Source organism: Podarcis erhardii (assembly GCF_964252035.2).
Source record: "Podarcis erhardii genome assembly, chromosome: 6".
NCBI classification, from domain to species: Eukaryota; Metazoa; Chordata; class Lepidosauria; order Squamata; family Lacertidae; genus Podarcis; species Podarcis erhardii.
Genome location: NC_138510.1, coordinates 26,648,109 through 26,664,979, shown reverse-complemented (window position 1 = coordinate 26,664,979; position 16,871 = coordinate 26,648,109). Strand labels below are relative to the sequence as shown.

General features: G+C 44.3%; 1 protein-coding gene across 17 annotated transcripts in view; it reads right to left on the bottom strand.

Moving 5' to 3' along the window:
• PTPRT (protein tyrosine phosphatase receptor type T) overlaps positions 1 to 16,871 on the bottom strand; it is a 621,336-nt gene that overhangs the window by 477,552 nt on the left and 126,913 nt on the right. The gene's annotated exons all lie outside the window — the stretch shown is intronic.

The window sequence follows — 16,871 nt, the reverse complement described above, 5'->3', positions numbered from 1 at the left end:
CATACGAAATAGTCCATAGGTACTGATTGCACCCTTGTGTTAACTGGAGCAAAGACTAGATATACATCCCATAAACTAATGAAAGCTGCAGCAGCTATTTAATTGGGAAGTAATTTCCTTTTCTTTAGGACTAATCTTATACCTCTCCGGAGGTGTTTCTAAATTGCACAGTAACATAATCTGATGCACTCCAAGCATGAGATTTGGTTTCTCTGGGTCTTCCTGAAGGCAAATTTGTACAGCTTCCCACTAACTGCCCAATGGAAGTCATGCATGTTATGTCACACTTCTAAGCATTCTGACTTTAAAATACAAGAGGCTGCAAAACAGTTGAAAGGTGTCTGTGGGTGCAAGGAGGCTAGTAGTGAACCAGGATACATGTATGCTGATGACATGTAGTCCTACTTCTCCATAACATCTGAATCAGGAAAGGCTGAGAAAGCTTTGGACTGGTGTATGGATGCAGTGGTAGGCTGAATGAGGGCCAATAAACTGTGTTTGAATCCTAGGAAGATGGAGGCTCTTTGAGTAGATGGTTTCCATGTTTAGGAGATTGGCAAATTACTTGCTCTGGATGGGGTTGCAAACAGGAGCAAGTACATAGTTTGGGGATATTCATGGATACATTTTGGGGGGTATTCATGGATATGTCACCAGTGGCCCAGCTATCCTCTGTGGCTAGGAGTGCCCTTGACCAGTTTTGTCTAGTTTGCAAAATATGGCCCTTCCTGGACAAAGACAGCCTGGCCACTCTATTCCATGCAGCGGGAACCTTGGGTCTAGATTACCGTAATGCGCTCTATGTGAGGCTGTCTATGGGTGTTGTTCAGAAGCTCCAGCTGGTACAGGATGCTGCATCCAGATTGCTGGTGGGAGCTTCTGGTCAAAAGCATGTGACAGCTGAAGTGTAGGTGGGTTCCCACCAGGCAAGACACCGTGGTAACAGCAAGAACCTTTATTGATAGTTCTGGATAACAGGGGCAAAGCAACTGCTTATATACATTTCTGAAGGCGTGGGCCACTCCCACTCCCAACGTGATTGGCTGTCTAAACTTCCAATCTGCAAATCATGACTCAGAGTTTAAGGGCCAATGGCAGAGGCCCAAATCCTGAAATGTCCTGTGATTGGATATCATGTATCGAATCAGAACACAGGAGCTCAGAATCCTTAGCCCAGACTCAAGCTCAGGCAAACACAGACCACTGAATGCATAACAACACCATTGTTAAAACAGCTGCACTGGCTGCCCATCTGCTACCAAGCGAGGTTCAAGCTTCTTCTATTGATTTACAAAGCCCTGAACAATTTGGGTCCAGGGTACTTCAGGGATTGCCAGAACCCTTATATTCCAGCTTGATCTCTGAGATCATCTGCAGAAGCATCTTTAGTTGTTCCCTGAGTTGGCAATGCTTCATTGGCAACGAGAAATCAAGCCTTTAGTATCATCAGCCCAGTCCTGTGGAACACCCTGCCAACAGAGAGACAGTGAGCATCTTCTGTGCCGACTTTTAAATGCCTGCTGAAAACTTTTTAAATGTTTTTATATTGTTGTATACCGCTGAGATATATCTTTATGATACAGCAATAGAAAAAATATATTCAAATAAATAAATAAATAGGGATGGAGAAATCAGCCTATTTCTGCTCGACAACAGTTTTGCACAGCTTTTTCATAAGTCTGTTCCATCCCATTTTCCGCATTAATCAGATTTTTTTTTAAGAATCATATGAAAATTCATGCTCTAAGTATTTACTTAAATGCATAGTTTAATCACATAATACATATTTAGATATGTAAATACATATTTAGATATGTATCACAGTATGCACATTACTACATGTATTTTATCCTAAAATATGCATTTTTAATGCATTATCGTTTGAGCTGAAAACAATAATGCAATATCTAAAAGGTAGAAACTTGAAAGGTAATTATATTCCAACCCATGTATTAAGTATGAATTAGGTCAGATGGCTTGAACATGTGAATCACTGGTTTCCCCTCCAGTTTAGCTCTAGTTCTTTAGAAGTGCAAAAAATAGGCATCAGTCTCAGGGAAAACAAAGAAAGAAGTTTCCAGGTGCATAAGACTTTAAAAAAAAAAAAAAAATGAGCCCAACTTGTTTCAAATACAATTCTTCCTCAGAGGCACTCTTGAGCAAACAATTTCAACCTTTGCAAATTAATTGCTGCCACTGTTGCAACTTAATTGCAGCAGTGTACAGACACTGGTTTGAAAACAGTAGCTCAAGAGCACTCATGAGGAAGAATTCTGTCTGTAATATGTTGGAGTTCAATGGAATATTGGGTACCTGGAGGTCTCCTTCCTTCCTTCCTTCCTTCCTTCCTTCCTTCCTTCCTTCCTTCTCCTTGCTTGGAAAATGCAGTCCAAATTGGGTGGCAAACTCCGTCTAAACCTAACTGCTAACCCCAGAATAATAGCAGACACGCACCTTGAGTTGAAAAGAACTTTGAAATCACTACATGTGTTAGAATGCAACTCCTACAAGGCTGGGTGTCAATCTTTATTTTATATAGTTTATTTATTTATTAAATTTATACACTGCCCTTCATCCGAGGACCACAAATAAGTTTACAATATAATTTAATTCATAATGTTAATAATCTGAAACTTAAAAAGGTAGGTGTCTCACAATTCACTGGCTTTAAATTCTATTGGAAGGTTATGCATTTGATGCTGGTATCAAATGAAAGCTTTCTTTCTCTGCTAGTATGCTTGGAGGGAAGAGGTAGCCAGAAGGGAAAGTCATAGACCGCTCTGTTCGAACATAGCCAACTAAAAAGGTACCCACGCTTTCAATGTGCAATTAGCGGTCGAAGCAACTTCAAGAAATTTAGGCAGACAGCACAGTGGCCTCTAATGGCTGATCCGAAAACAAATGGTCAGATTAGGCAAACATCCAGTGCTGTCCATTATTTTAGCCATGTTAAGCAGTACAATTATGGTACTAAAAGGCTCTTACCATTAATGTCTAAGCTTTTCGAAAGCATATTTCAATTTCTAAAATATCCAAGATGCTTCCTTAGAGACCAATGCAGGTTTTGTGGCATAGGTTTGAGTAGACTACTACTTCGTGAAATGCATTAATTGGATTGCAATATAACTGCAAGTTAAACAGAGAATGTGGACAAATTGACATCATTGACAGAATATTTACTCAATCCATCTATCTACATAATGTCTGAATAATGTCAGGGGATATGCAGCCTTCTAATAAAACTACATTTTAAAACTATTCCATGCACGGTAACATTCTGGATGGAAATAAAGAATCTGGGGAGTGTTGCACACTGATCTCTATATATGCCAATGTTTAGCATTCAGTTGTGAACATCCCATTATATAATTACAAATTTGGCCACTGTAAATGCCCAAAGAGCACTGGTAGCTTATGAGATGCATATATGTAGATGGATGAGCCATTGACTATTAGGATAAAGGGGTTATGTTCAGGTGCAACCACTGCAGGAGCAAGCAGACACCAGGATCAGCTGCAGGATTTGGTTACCTGAGCTATGTATATAATTCTGGAGTAGCCAATTCAGTTTCCTGCAGAAGTCATTGGATCACAACTCCCATTAGTCCCTGCCAGCATGTCCAGTGTTCAGAGACAGTGGGTATTGCAGTCCAACATCATTTGAAGGGCACCATGTTGCCAATGCCTAATCTATTGTATCTATCCAAAATTGTTGCTTCTGTGTAAAAGCATACTTCCTCTTTGGTTCTACTTGGTATATGGTTTTCCAAAACAATTGTACAAAACCATGTATTTGTGTAAACAAGGTAAATCAATAGATCTGTTGGACACGTACTGCTGATGGGTATAAAAAGGGTCAGTGATCAGAAGAACAGAGTACAAATCAAGAATATAACAGTGAGATTACACCATTTCTGGTGGGTGAGTCAAACTCAGCAGGTGAGGTTCCATGATCCTGTATTACCTGAGGGAACTGCTGCTAGGAGACTGCTTAATCTCCTGCCCCTGGTTTCTGGGTGGTTAGAGATCTGAAAAAAGACTTGCAAAATATTCCCTACTGGAATAAAACAAGACTCTCCTTAACTTCCTTCCCCAGTCACAAGAGAAGACTAACAGAATATTCACTATGTCAGAAAATAATCATTTAGCATTTTTACCAATATAAGCAAAGTTTACATCTCATTATTCTAAAAGAGATAGAACAAAAAAAAGCCATTGTTCATAATTACAGATTCGCTTTAGCAACTAGTGCCTCTCTCTCTCTCTGCTACAATGATTTCACTTCCCACTGTACAGAGATTAAAAGTACATTGTGTACCAGGGGAGACAAATGAACAGAGTTTAAGACCTTTTGTGGGAGGAGGTTTCCCAAACTAGCTGTTCATCATTCTCATGGACAGCAGATACTTGAACTGTCATTTGAAAAACTTCAAGGCCATGTCACTTTCTACCTGCACAAGAAAGGGTTGCCCAAGCAGAAGGTCAAAAGGTGCACAGCTATCCTGATGGTACAAAAAAAGTTGGAGAAGGAAATAGCTTAAAACATAAGAGTAGACAGTCTCCACCTTCAGTTGTTTTAAAAGCCAGTTAACTCTAACTCCTGCACTCCACTTTTTTACATCCCATGTGTCACTTTTTACATATTCTGTTTGACTTGTAGCTCTGCAGACAACATCCATCCATCAGGATTCAAAATTTGTTGAACTAAGATCCCATGCTAGAAGGATTAAAACCCCTATGGATTACTTCGGGTTCTGTTATACTAATTTAACTTAAATAACTTTAAAAAACTGTATTAATTTATAATTAAATGGGAATTACTTCAAATATCTGTCCCATGATTATGCTGAAGTGACTAATTACAGCTTCAGCCAATATCAGCACTTGGGGGAATCACAAAGGAGGAGTATACATGAATAGCCAACAGTTTCAGGGAGAAGCTCAGGTGGGCCAAAGCTCAAAATGAACTCAGGCTTGCAAGAGAGGTTAAAAATAAATTTTAAAAGATTTATTCAGTTATCTTCGAAGCAAGTGAAAGGACAAGCAAGTAGTAGGACCTCTGCAAGCAGAAGATGGAGACAGGCAGAACTGACACAGAGAAGGCGGAACACCCAAAAGGAAAGCAGTGGCCAGTCTGGTTATAACCAGATAAATGATGCAAGGAGCTGCAGGTCAGGACAGGAAAACAGGTGGTAAGGGAACATCTAGCTGCTTTAAACAAATTCAGATCTCCAGGGCCTGATGAGCTTCACCCATAGTTACCAAAGAGGCTTATGGATGTAATCTCAGAGCCTCTGTCTATAATCTTGGAGACTTCTTGCAGAAAGGGTAATGTCTCTAAGGACTGGAAGTGAGCAAACGTTGTCTCCAACTTCAAAAAGGAGATGGGGGGAGAAGACACAGGTAATTATTGACCAGCCAGTTTGACATCAATACCGGGCAAGGTCCTAGAACAGGCAATTAAAGAGTCAGTCCATGAGCACTTAGAAAAGTCATGTCATATGAATCTTATTTCTTTTTTTAATGGAGTTTCAAGCTTGGCTTTTGACAAAGGCCCCCATGACATTCTTGCAAAAAGGGTGGTAAAATGTGATCTGAAGGAGGTTATGTAACTGAACCCAAAAAGTGCTCATGAATGGCTACTCATCATCCTGGTAAAAAGTGACAAGTGGGGTGCCACAGGATTCTATCATGTGCCTGTTGTTGTTCAACATCTTATAAACAACTCTGATTTTGGAAACAACACCAAACAAGGAGGGGTAGCTAATGCCACAGATGCCAGAATCAGGATTTAATATGACCTTAAAAGATTGGGGAACTGGGCCCAAACCAAGAAGATAAGAGGTAACTGAGAGGAGATACGAAAGCTATCTTCAAATATCTAAAGGGCTGTCGCATGGAAGATGGAGCGAGCTTGTTTTCTCCTGTTCTGGAGGCTAGAACCTGGACCAATGGATTCAAGTTACAAGAAAGGAGATTCCCACTAAACACCAGCAAGAACTTTCTGACAGAAGAGATATTTGACAGTGGAACCATCTCCCTCAGGAGGACTCTCCTTCCTTGGAGGTTTTTAAGCAGAGGTTAGGTCGTCATCTACCATGGATGCCTTAGCTGAAATTCCTGCATTGCAAGAGATTGAACTGGATGACCCTTGGGGTTTCTTCCAATTATACAATTCTATGATAATTTTCACATTAAAGTTGAGGGGACCAGTTTAACATTGGATGTGCCATGCCACTTCTAAACAAGCAAACAAACAAATATTCATCTCCTGTTTAATCCAGAGTTCTACGTATTCTTTTTAAATGCTAACTGCAGAGAAATGAGAGAAGATCGCTTTCTTTCACAGCCAAAAACAACAGGAATCAGCATGGAACACTGCAATTTATCCACCACTAAGGCAGTCATAGGCCATTGCAATATGCTAAGGTATAGGAGTACCGTTAATGCATTGCCAGAAGCCAACATTCATCTAACAAAATTTAAGGGAGCTTACACGCTCACCTTCATTAACCTATGACCACAGTGAGGATGAAGATCACTCCAAATTGCTCTCGTAACATCTTGTTTTCAGCACTGGCAGGCAATTCTCCTCATTTTCTATCCAAACCACAGCATTTTTCTCTTAAATCACATTTACCAAGATCTGAGTTTTATGCTTCATTTATCAGACTGAACTCTCTCTTTCCCTGTTATGTACTGAGTTGAATAGGATCCAAACTGCAGCAGTCTGATTGGTCCTAGAACAATAGGCTCCAAAAGGCAGCAGTCTGATTGGTCCTAGAACAATAGGATTCAGAATGCAGCAGTCTGATTGGTCCTAGAACAATGCAGCAGTATGATTGGTTAGCAGGAACCACCCAATCATGCTCCAGATAGAAGTGAATCCACAACCTGATTGGCCTACAGTAGAATCCTGGAATTAGCCAATCATGTGCAGCCCATTGTGTAAATAATGTATATAAAGCAGATACTTTGAGGGGACATTCATTCATTCCTCCTCACCACTATGAGCTGAATAAAGAGCATGAAATCACTTTGCGACTCTGAGTATATTTCACTGGCGACGAAGGTGGGATCCCGCTGAGCTGACTGCCACACACAGCACCGCAGCACCGCCACCTGCCGCACCGCTGCCTCGCACCGTGTATCCAGGCTTCAGCTCCGGGACACAAGGAACTCAGAATGGCAACTGACAGCAGCTTCTCGCCATTCAACCCAGCATCTGGAGACTGGGAAGCGTACGCCTCCCGTTTCACCTTCCTCCTAGAAGCCAAAGGGGTCACCGATGAAGAAGACGCCAAGAAGAGGGCAATATTCTTCAGCGTCTGCGGAGAGGAGACATTTGAAATCGCCCGGGCTCTCCTTGCGCCTGAAGACGTCGCTACTGTTCCATACAAAACAATAATGGAACAGCTGAAGGGGCACTTTTCGCCACAGCCCTCAGTGGTGGCTCGTCGAAATGCCTTCTACGCAAAGCGGCAAGCCCCTGGGGAAACCATAACTGGGTTTGTGACCTCTCTCCGCCAAGCTGCCCGGTTCTGCAACTTCTCAGAGCTGGAGAACATGCTTCGTGACCGCCTCGTCGGTGGCCTGAAGGATGAGAAGCTGCAACGACGCCTCTACGCTAAGAAGAACCTAACGTTCCAGGTCGCTCTGGAGGAGGCCCTGGCAACGGAAGCTGCTGAGAGGTCGACGCAAGAGGCACGGCTGAGCCAGCCGTCCCAACCGAGGGTCCACCACGAAGACCTCACCAACGACTCGGGATCCGACAGGGAGGAGGTGCACCGAGTACAGCAGCGCACTCAAGCAGCCCACATACCACAGCTGCCTCGACGAGAAGGAGGGAACTGCGCAAGCTGTGGAGGAAGTCACGAGAGGAGGACCTGCCGTTTCCGCAACGCAGAGTGCAGGCAGTGCAGAAAATTGGGACACATCGCCCGGGTGTGTCGGGCTCGGCCCACCCGAAGCCAGGCATCAGATGACCAATCCGAGAGCCCCAGGTCCCGGGGCCCAACGCACCAAGGCAACTCGACGGAGCTCACAGACTTCCAGGTATACCAGTTGCCCCACCCCAACGTAGAGAAAATTTATGTAGAGGTACAGATAGAGGGGGCCCCATGCCGCATGGAGCTTGACACGGGTTCAACTCTATCCATAATCTCGGCAAGGACCTTAAGGAAACTGTGTCCTACTGGGGGTCCCAAACTCAGGCCGGCCCCATTCACCCTCCGGGACTTCCAGAAACGTAAGGTCCCCACAATGGGGGTGGGGACCTTCAGGGTGCAATACCGAGGGCGGACGCGGCAACTGGACTTGCTTGTGGTCAAGGGCCCCTACATTAGCTTACTGGGGTTGGCATGGTTTGGACCACTGGGACTAGCCATCACCGGGGTGAACCACATGAGCTTACAAGTGGACGTGGACGCCATATGCAAGGAGTTTCCGGGGGTTTTCGATGGGAAATTGGGACAGTATACGGGCCCCCCCATTGCTCTACAGCTTGACCCCGCAGTACGACCAGTCAGGCTCAAGGCCCGCCGGGTCCCATTCGCCCTGAAACCCCGTATAGACGAGGAATTGGACCGACTCGTGGAGCAAGGAGTGCTGGAGCCGGTGCCTAATGCCCCCTGGGAAACCCCAATCGTCACACCCGTCAAGCCTAATGGTTCGGTCCGCATCTGCGCAGACTACAAATGTACCATAAACAAGGCCCTCATGGCCCATGCATACCCAGTGCCAGTGGTCAGCCATGTCCTTGCCACCCTGGCTGGGTCGAAAATTTTTGGCAAGCTGGACTTGGCCCAAGCATATCAACAGCTGCCAGTAGATGAGGCCACAGCAGAGGCACAGACGATTGTGACGCACAGAGGAGCGTTCAGGGTAAAGCGGCTGCAATTCGGGGTCAGCGTGGCACCAGGCATATTCCAGAATCTAATGGACTCTCTCCTTAAAGGGATTCCTGGTGTCACCCCCTTCTTTGATGATGTGTTGATTGCCGGGCCCACACCAGAGGAGTTTGAGGACCGCCTCCGCACTGTTCTGCACCGTTTCCAGATGGCGGGTCTCAAGGTGAAGCGGGAAAAATGTCTACTAGGAGTGCCTCAAGTGGACTTTCTGGGATTTATGGTGGATGCAGAAGGGGTTCACCCGACTGGGGACAAGGTACGGGCCATTTGTGATGCCCCAGCGCCCAAGAACAAGACTGAACTTCAGGCCTTCTTGGGATTATTGAACTTTTACCATTCCTTCCTTCCCCACAAGGCGGCGGTAGCGGAGCCCCTACACAGACTCCTGGACAAGCGGGCCCCTTGGGTGTGGGGCCAGCGCCAGGAGGCCGCATTCCAGGCAGTCAAGGACTTGCTTGTCTCAAACTCGGTCTTGGCACACTTCGACGAGAGGCTGCCGGTGGTGCTACCATGCGACGCCTCGCCCTATGGCATCGGTGCTGTCCTGGGACACCAACTCCCGGATGGAAGAGAGGTACCGGTAGCATACTTTTCCCAGACACTCAACGAAACCGAGCGGAACTACTCGCAAATCGACAAGGAGGGTCTGGCAATCGTGAAGGGAGTAAAAAAATTCCATGATTTCTTGTACGGGCGGCCCTTCACCGTGGTGACTGACCACAAGCCGTTGCTTGGCTTGTTTGCCCCCGAAAAGCAGACCCCCCAAGTGCTGTCTCCTCGCGTCCTCAGGTGGTCAATTTTCCTTGCCAGCTACCAGTATGCACTGATTCACCGCCCTGGAAAGGCGATGGGCCATGCAGACGCCCTCAGCAGGCTACCACTACCGGAAACAGGCCCCGACCCAGCACCTGCACAAGAGGTTATGAGCCTGGAGCTGCTTCCTGACCGCCCCATTCAGGCACAAGAAGTTGCACACCATTCCAAGAAAGATAGGGTCATCTCCCGGGTCCTGGACTGGGTGTGGAGGGGATGGCCCAGCAGCAGCCCCGGGCCAGAATTCGCCGGCTACACAACCCGCAAACATGAACTGTCAGCCCACAAGGGGTGCCTGTTATGGGGAAGCAGGGTCGTTGTTCCCCAGCCCCTCCGCAAAAGGGTCCTCACAGCCCTACACGAGACACACCCAGGGGTAGTAAGAATGAAGGCCCTTGCCAGGAGTTATGTGTGGTGGCCGGGGATCGACGGAGAGATAGAGGCCTGGGTCAAACACTGCCAGGCCTGCCAGGAATCCCGCCCAGATCCCCCAAGGGCCCCAGTCCAGTCCTGGGAGTCCGCCCGAGCACCATGGTCACGCCTGCATGTGGACTTCGCTGGCCCCTTTCAGGGGAAAACATTCTTCATAGTGGTGGACTCCTACACCAAATGGCTGGAAGTCGCACTGGTACCGTCCACTTCTACGTCCGCAGCCATCCGGGTACTACGCAGGCTGTTTGCAACCCACGGGCTCCCTGACACTCTCGTCTCAGACAACGGGACTGCATTTACATCAGGAGAATTTCAAACCTTCACAGTGCAGAACGCCATCCGCCACATCCGTTCGGCGCCATTCCACCCTGCCACCAATGGCCAAGCAGAACGCATGGTGCGGACCACCAAGGACACCCTTCGCCGCATGACGCAAGGGGATTGGGAGTACCGCCTTGCCACATTCCTTCTAGCACAGCACAGCACCCCCAGCTCAACGACTGGCCGGAGCCCCGCTGAACTACTAATGGGTCGGCGCCTTGCAATCAGATTGGACCGCCTTCACCCCGATAGAGCTCAGGATGAGGTAGTGGTGGGGGAAGGCAGGAACCCCCGGACCTTCGAGGCCCAGGACCCAGTGTACGCAAAGAATTTTGGGGCAGGCCCTGCATGGGTACCTGCCACAGTCACCAGGGTCACGGGCCCCGTGTCGTACGAGGTGCTAACAGATGGGGGGCAATGCTGGCGCCGCCACTGCGACCAGATACGGCGACGATTCCCGGGAGAAAACCAGGAGGAGGAGGAGGACAGGTCAGAGGAGTCCCAAGGGAACAGTGGGGCAGTGAGGCCCATAGAGCAGCAGGGGCAAGCAGGAGAGGCAGAATCAGTAAATACAGAGAGGACCCGCGAGGCCGAAAGGACACCGGAACCAGAACCACGACTGAGCGAGCCGGTTGCGCCAGACCAAACAGCCCCATCCTTGGAACACGAGCCAGAACCTGAACCCCGGACCAGGGAACACCCCAGGCCGCAACGCACACGTAGGCCACCGGCGTACCTTGAGGACTATGAATGCGACCTTCCGGGCAGGACTGGAACTTAGAGGGGAGGGGTGTTATGTACTGAGTTGAATAGGATCCAAACTGCAGCAGTCTGATTGGTCCTAGAACAATAGGCTCCAAAAGGCAGCAGTCTGATTGGTCCTAGAACAATAGGATTCAGAATGCAGCAGTCTGATTGGTCCTAGAACAATGCAGCAGTATGATTGGTTAGCAGGAACCACCCAATCATGCTCCAGATAGAAGTGAATCCACAACCTGATTGGCCTACAGTAGAATCCTGGAATTAGCCAATCATGTGCAGCCCATTGTGTAAATAATGTATATAAAGCAGATACTTTGAGGGGACATTCATTCATTCCTCCTCACCACTATGAGCTGAATAAAGAGCATGAAATCACTTTGCGACTCTGAGTATATTTCATTCCCCTTTCTCTCTCATGCATACACCCAAGCCACAGAGTAAAACATCTTAGTCCTTTGCCAGCTCCAAGGTTCTAAACTATGTAGGAGGTTGCTAATTGTTTAATTAAATCCTGTGATGTTCCATCCATCTTTTCACTCTGCATGCACAGTTGGAGATAAAGCTAAGGAGGACCAAATATAAAATATGCATATTATTATTATTATTTCCTTTAGAATTTGCAAATTATTTCCCCTATTTTATTATTATTATTATTATTATTATTATTATTATTATTATTATTAAGTAATAATCATAAATAAATAAGAATAAAAATGTGCACCCCACCACTGATACCATTCCATTGTAACTATCCAACCTCCCAAGATTTCAACACCTCTTGCGATGGTTTGACCCCTTTCCATTTTAACAGTAAAAATATGTATATTAAATACATCTACATATACGTGCTCTTATAGGCATCTCACTGAATGTATGTATGCCAGACGAGTGGCATATACATCATATGAGCAGGGTGAGCAATGAATCCTGATCTCCCTCCTCATCTTCTTCACACATTCAGTATATATATAGATAAGATAGGATGCATCATATATATTAATTAGCATACTGTACTGTGATACTGTACTCGAAGCTACCAACATGAGTTTGACCAAACTGTGGGAGAAAGTGGAAGACAGGAGTGCCTGGCCCATGGGGTCATGAAGAGTCGGACATGAATAAATGACTAAACAACAACAACTGTGCTACTATAGTTATTGTCATGGCTGGCCCAATTCATTTTGCTGCCTGAGGAAACAGACAAGATGATACTCCTCCCATTCCATGTACTCAGCTGACTGGTAGCTGAACAATGGCGATGAGGCAGCAGCTTCCATCAACAGCTAAAGGCAGGTGGTTTGCCTAAAGGATAGACACAAGAACTATGATCCAACACCACTACCCCCCACCCTCTGCTGCCTCACTTTGTCTAATGGTAGGGCCTGCCCTGGTGATTAATGTATATTTAAGGGGTTCAGACAAATTCATGTCTAATGAACAGCTGATAGAAATAATGATATGAAATCTCCCTATTAAGAGACATTGCACTAAATACCAGTTGCTGGAGGGGGGAACAGTGAGAAAAGATGACCAATACTGGAAACAGGACATTGGTGTTGAGTAACCTTTGACTGACACAGGAGCCCACTTTATTACATATTTCTCAGGACTACAATGTTGGGTGAAAAATCTTTGTAGACTGCAGTGAATGCTTCCACTGCCCTCTCCCCACTTCCCTCTAGGATACTCTATCTGCCTTTAAATCTTTGGTTTCCATAGAAACAGAAGCACTGTAATAAAGTGAGGACAAAAATATTGTATTCTGTCAACGTAGATTGTTTTTGTAGAGACAGGTGGCTGTTTGTATGAGGGCACACACCCTGGGCTCTGTGTTACTTACTCATTCCTGACTTCAGCGCCTGCCCTGTCAGCTCCATCTACTATTTATGAGAAGTGCAATCCCAGAATCTTCTTATCCTGCCTGGTTTCCCTTTGTTCTTTCTGAGAAGGGAATATGAACCTTATCCCCCTGCGTAACACTCAGTGAATATGCCAAGATCAATCAAGGATATATTTTTTGCTACACAAGTGTAGAGTCCTAGAGATCATCTGTCCTCAAAAAATGGAAATAAAATATCGAACTCCACAATCGCTGCCATGAGTTATTCCTGTGGGCTTCAGTTACTCACACTTCCCATCCGTCAACAAGAAGCAGTAGGTGAAATATTATGAGAAGCTTATTAAATAATTGGCAAAACATCAGTCATTGTTTCTTATTAATTTTTCCTTAAGGCATTTATATACCCTGCTGCCCCATGACTGCAGAGGTGGAGGGGTGCACAACCTGCTTCTGCCACCAGCCAGGACATAAAGGGCCACAGGGTGGGGTGGGTGGGCTGTGTTTCTTGCTTTCCAGAAAAAAAACATCATAACAAGAGGAAGATCATTCTGACTCCCTCCACTGACTAGAGGAGAACAGGTATAGAGGAGGAAAATCATTTTGGTTCACATTTGAAGGAGAAACTACTGAATTTGCACTTTCAGAAACAATATGAGAACTGAAACATGGTCATACTTCAAAATTCACACTTCTCCAAATTTGAAAGTGCAGTTCTCCAGCCAAGTAATGCGTACAAAAAGTCATATATTAGAGTAAAGTGTGCATGTAAATGCATATATTTCTGAAAATAGCATACAAAAATGCATTATACAAGGGCTAAATGCGTTGCAAAAATGTAAACATTAAGTAAAATTGCATACAAATGTGTATATTAGGAGAGATTTGCATTAAGATGCTGATGAGGACCTTAGAAAAAATTACAAATGAATATGGAAATGTGGAGAACCAAACATATGACAAAAAAAGAAACTTAAATTGCCAGCTTCAGCCATCCACAAAGAAGCAGCACATCCAATCAATTTGCTTCCACACTCCCTGTGATTACATGCTCTGATGATGCGTCTCAAAATTAGACAGATCTTCCATCAATCATTCCAGATTTGTTCATTTTTAGGGTTTGCAAAGAAGTGGGGTACTAGCCCTTTCAGCAAATCAATGTTACATGTGTCATTGTGCATCTTTCACAAATTCATACTGACTGATGATTAAAAGAAGGATTTCCTGCTTTCCCCCAGTCAATAGAAAATCACAGAACCAAAGAATTGGAAGAGACCACAAGGGGCATCTAGCACAACCCTCTGCAATGCAGGAATCTTTTGCCCAATGTGGGGATCAAACCCACAACCCTGAGATTAAAAGTCTCATGCTCTACCAACTGAGCTATCTCTTGGTTATGCAACAGATGGGCATGGGCCTTTTTTCTTCCATTGCTTTCCTTCTCTTTGGCAAGTATCTCACAGTTCTTGGAGTGGGCAGGAAGATTGTTAATACATCACTCTGAAGCCAACAGTAGATTGTTATCCTTGGAGATCTTTAAAAAACAAGAGCCGTATGAAGGGCAAATCAATAATGACAAAAGTGGAAAGAGAAAGGCATGTAACTGAAAATGAAAACAATAAAGTTCCTGAAAATTGAATGAAAACTTCCAGGAACAGTTTGGAGTTGAAGCTAGGTATAGCATCTGCAATGACTTACCCTATTAACAAACTCAGATTCTAGCTGAGCTTTTTCTCCAGAGCTAAAATTCCCCCAACCACAAGATCTTGGTTTTTGTGTGGTTAAAAGAGTGTGTGTTTTCTCCTATGAGAAACTCCTCTTTCAAAAGCTGGAACAAAGAGGAGGGGAGCGCAAGCCAGCCAAAATCAAGCATTTTAAGCCTTACAAAGGCAGAGAACTTGGTGTACAGAACTGAATGCAGGCCGACAATAAAGCATAGAATACAAAGGCAAATTACTAAACAAGACTGTCACACTGCAAAGTTTCAGATCAGAGAATAAATTATGTGGATTAATGCTAACAAAATTCCCTGATCCCCTGCACCACCCCAATCAGCTGCCACTGCAAAAAGATACCAGCAATATACATGCCTTGTTCATTCAGATATATATATACATAGGTCATGTCATTCTGCAATATATTCCAACTAGCAGAGGGTCAGGTCCCTATGAATACAGCAGAATGGGCAATATCTTGGGCACCGGAGACAGCCTTCTATGGACTGCAAGTTGTGTACATTTTCCTTTAAAAGCCATAGTGAGAATAGTGGGAAACTGAAGAGTGTTCATCTTGGTTCGTCTTTGCTAACCACGCTACTATCAGATTGACCGATGAAGCTTCCCCAGGAGAATTTTATACCACGCATGCTGTGAACTTTAGTTCCACAGGTGCTGCTGTTTCCTGATAGGAAGTCTGACTTGTGAGAACTCAGACAAATTGTTGTGCTAAAAAGCAAGAGTCTGAACAGAGGACCTGTGTCAGCTAAACTGCACTGTGCAACCCTGTCTACCTTTTGACTGGCATGAATATAAGCTTGGGATTTTAAAAATGGCAGGACCTCGGATCAGCAACTGTGCAGACTTTTAACATTAGTAATTTGCTTCAAACACTACAAACACAGAGGTTGATCACAGTTTAGCATTGTCGATAGAGATCTGATTACCAACTTACAAAATAAGTAATTGTTCCCAGACCCTGGGAACTTTTAATTTTATACACCATTTAGTGCATCCAGCACCACTGATATACGTAAATTTCTGTGCTTGTGGTTGCAGAATTTCTGCCAAAGAGCAGAACTTCTTTTCATTATGCATGCCAGTGTTGACTTGGTGTTGCAAACAACAAGTCACTAGTCTTATTTGCACATTGAGGAATGACTTCTGTTTTCACTATGATTGCTAAATAGTTTTGCTAATGATATGGGCACTACCCTGATTTCTACTATATATTTTTTGTAGTGAATTCTGAACTCCACTCAATTCTGCACACACACACAATATAATTCTATGGCACCTCAGTTCTAGAAATGTAATAGAGCTGTCTAGAGTTTTGGCAGTATAACCAAAACAGGGTGACATCACATGGATTAGTGATGCTTTAAGTTAGAAACCTATGTTTAAAGAATATAACTTATCTCCATTTTATGATCTCTGCTTTCTAAATGCTTCACACACTTCAATGCATTTATTTCCCTTTATCTTTCGTTACTTTCATTTTACAGATAGCAAACTGAGATTCTAGGAGAATTATCATTTGATATGGAAAAAATGATATCCATAAGAATTTGCACTCAAATATTTGGAAGCAAGAAATGATAAACCTGCCGTTTTAATGTTAGCAGATGCAAAAAAAAAAAAAAAAAAGCCTTTGATAACATCTCTTGGTCCTTCATGAAAAGACTAATTAACTAATTAACTTAATGGGGTTTGGAGAAACATTTTGCAAAGGAATTCAGGCAATATATTCAGAACAGCGAGCCAAACTTATTATAAACCAAAGTCTCACAGAAAGTTGTAGTATAAGGAAGGGGACACGACAGGGATGCCCCCTGTCCCCACTAATATTTATTTTAATATTGGAAATACTAACTAGGTAAATAAGAAGTGATAAAATATAGGAGGAATTGTAGTAGGAGAGAAATCATTTAAACTTAAAGCCTTCACTGACGATCTGATAATTACGACCAAAAATCCAAAAGAATGCCTACCAAAAGTGCTGGAAACGATTAAAGAATTTGGACAGGTGGCGGGTTTTAAACTCAATAGTAAAAAATGAAACTCCTAGTTAAAAACATGGAA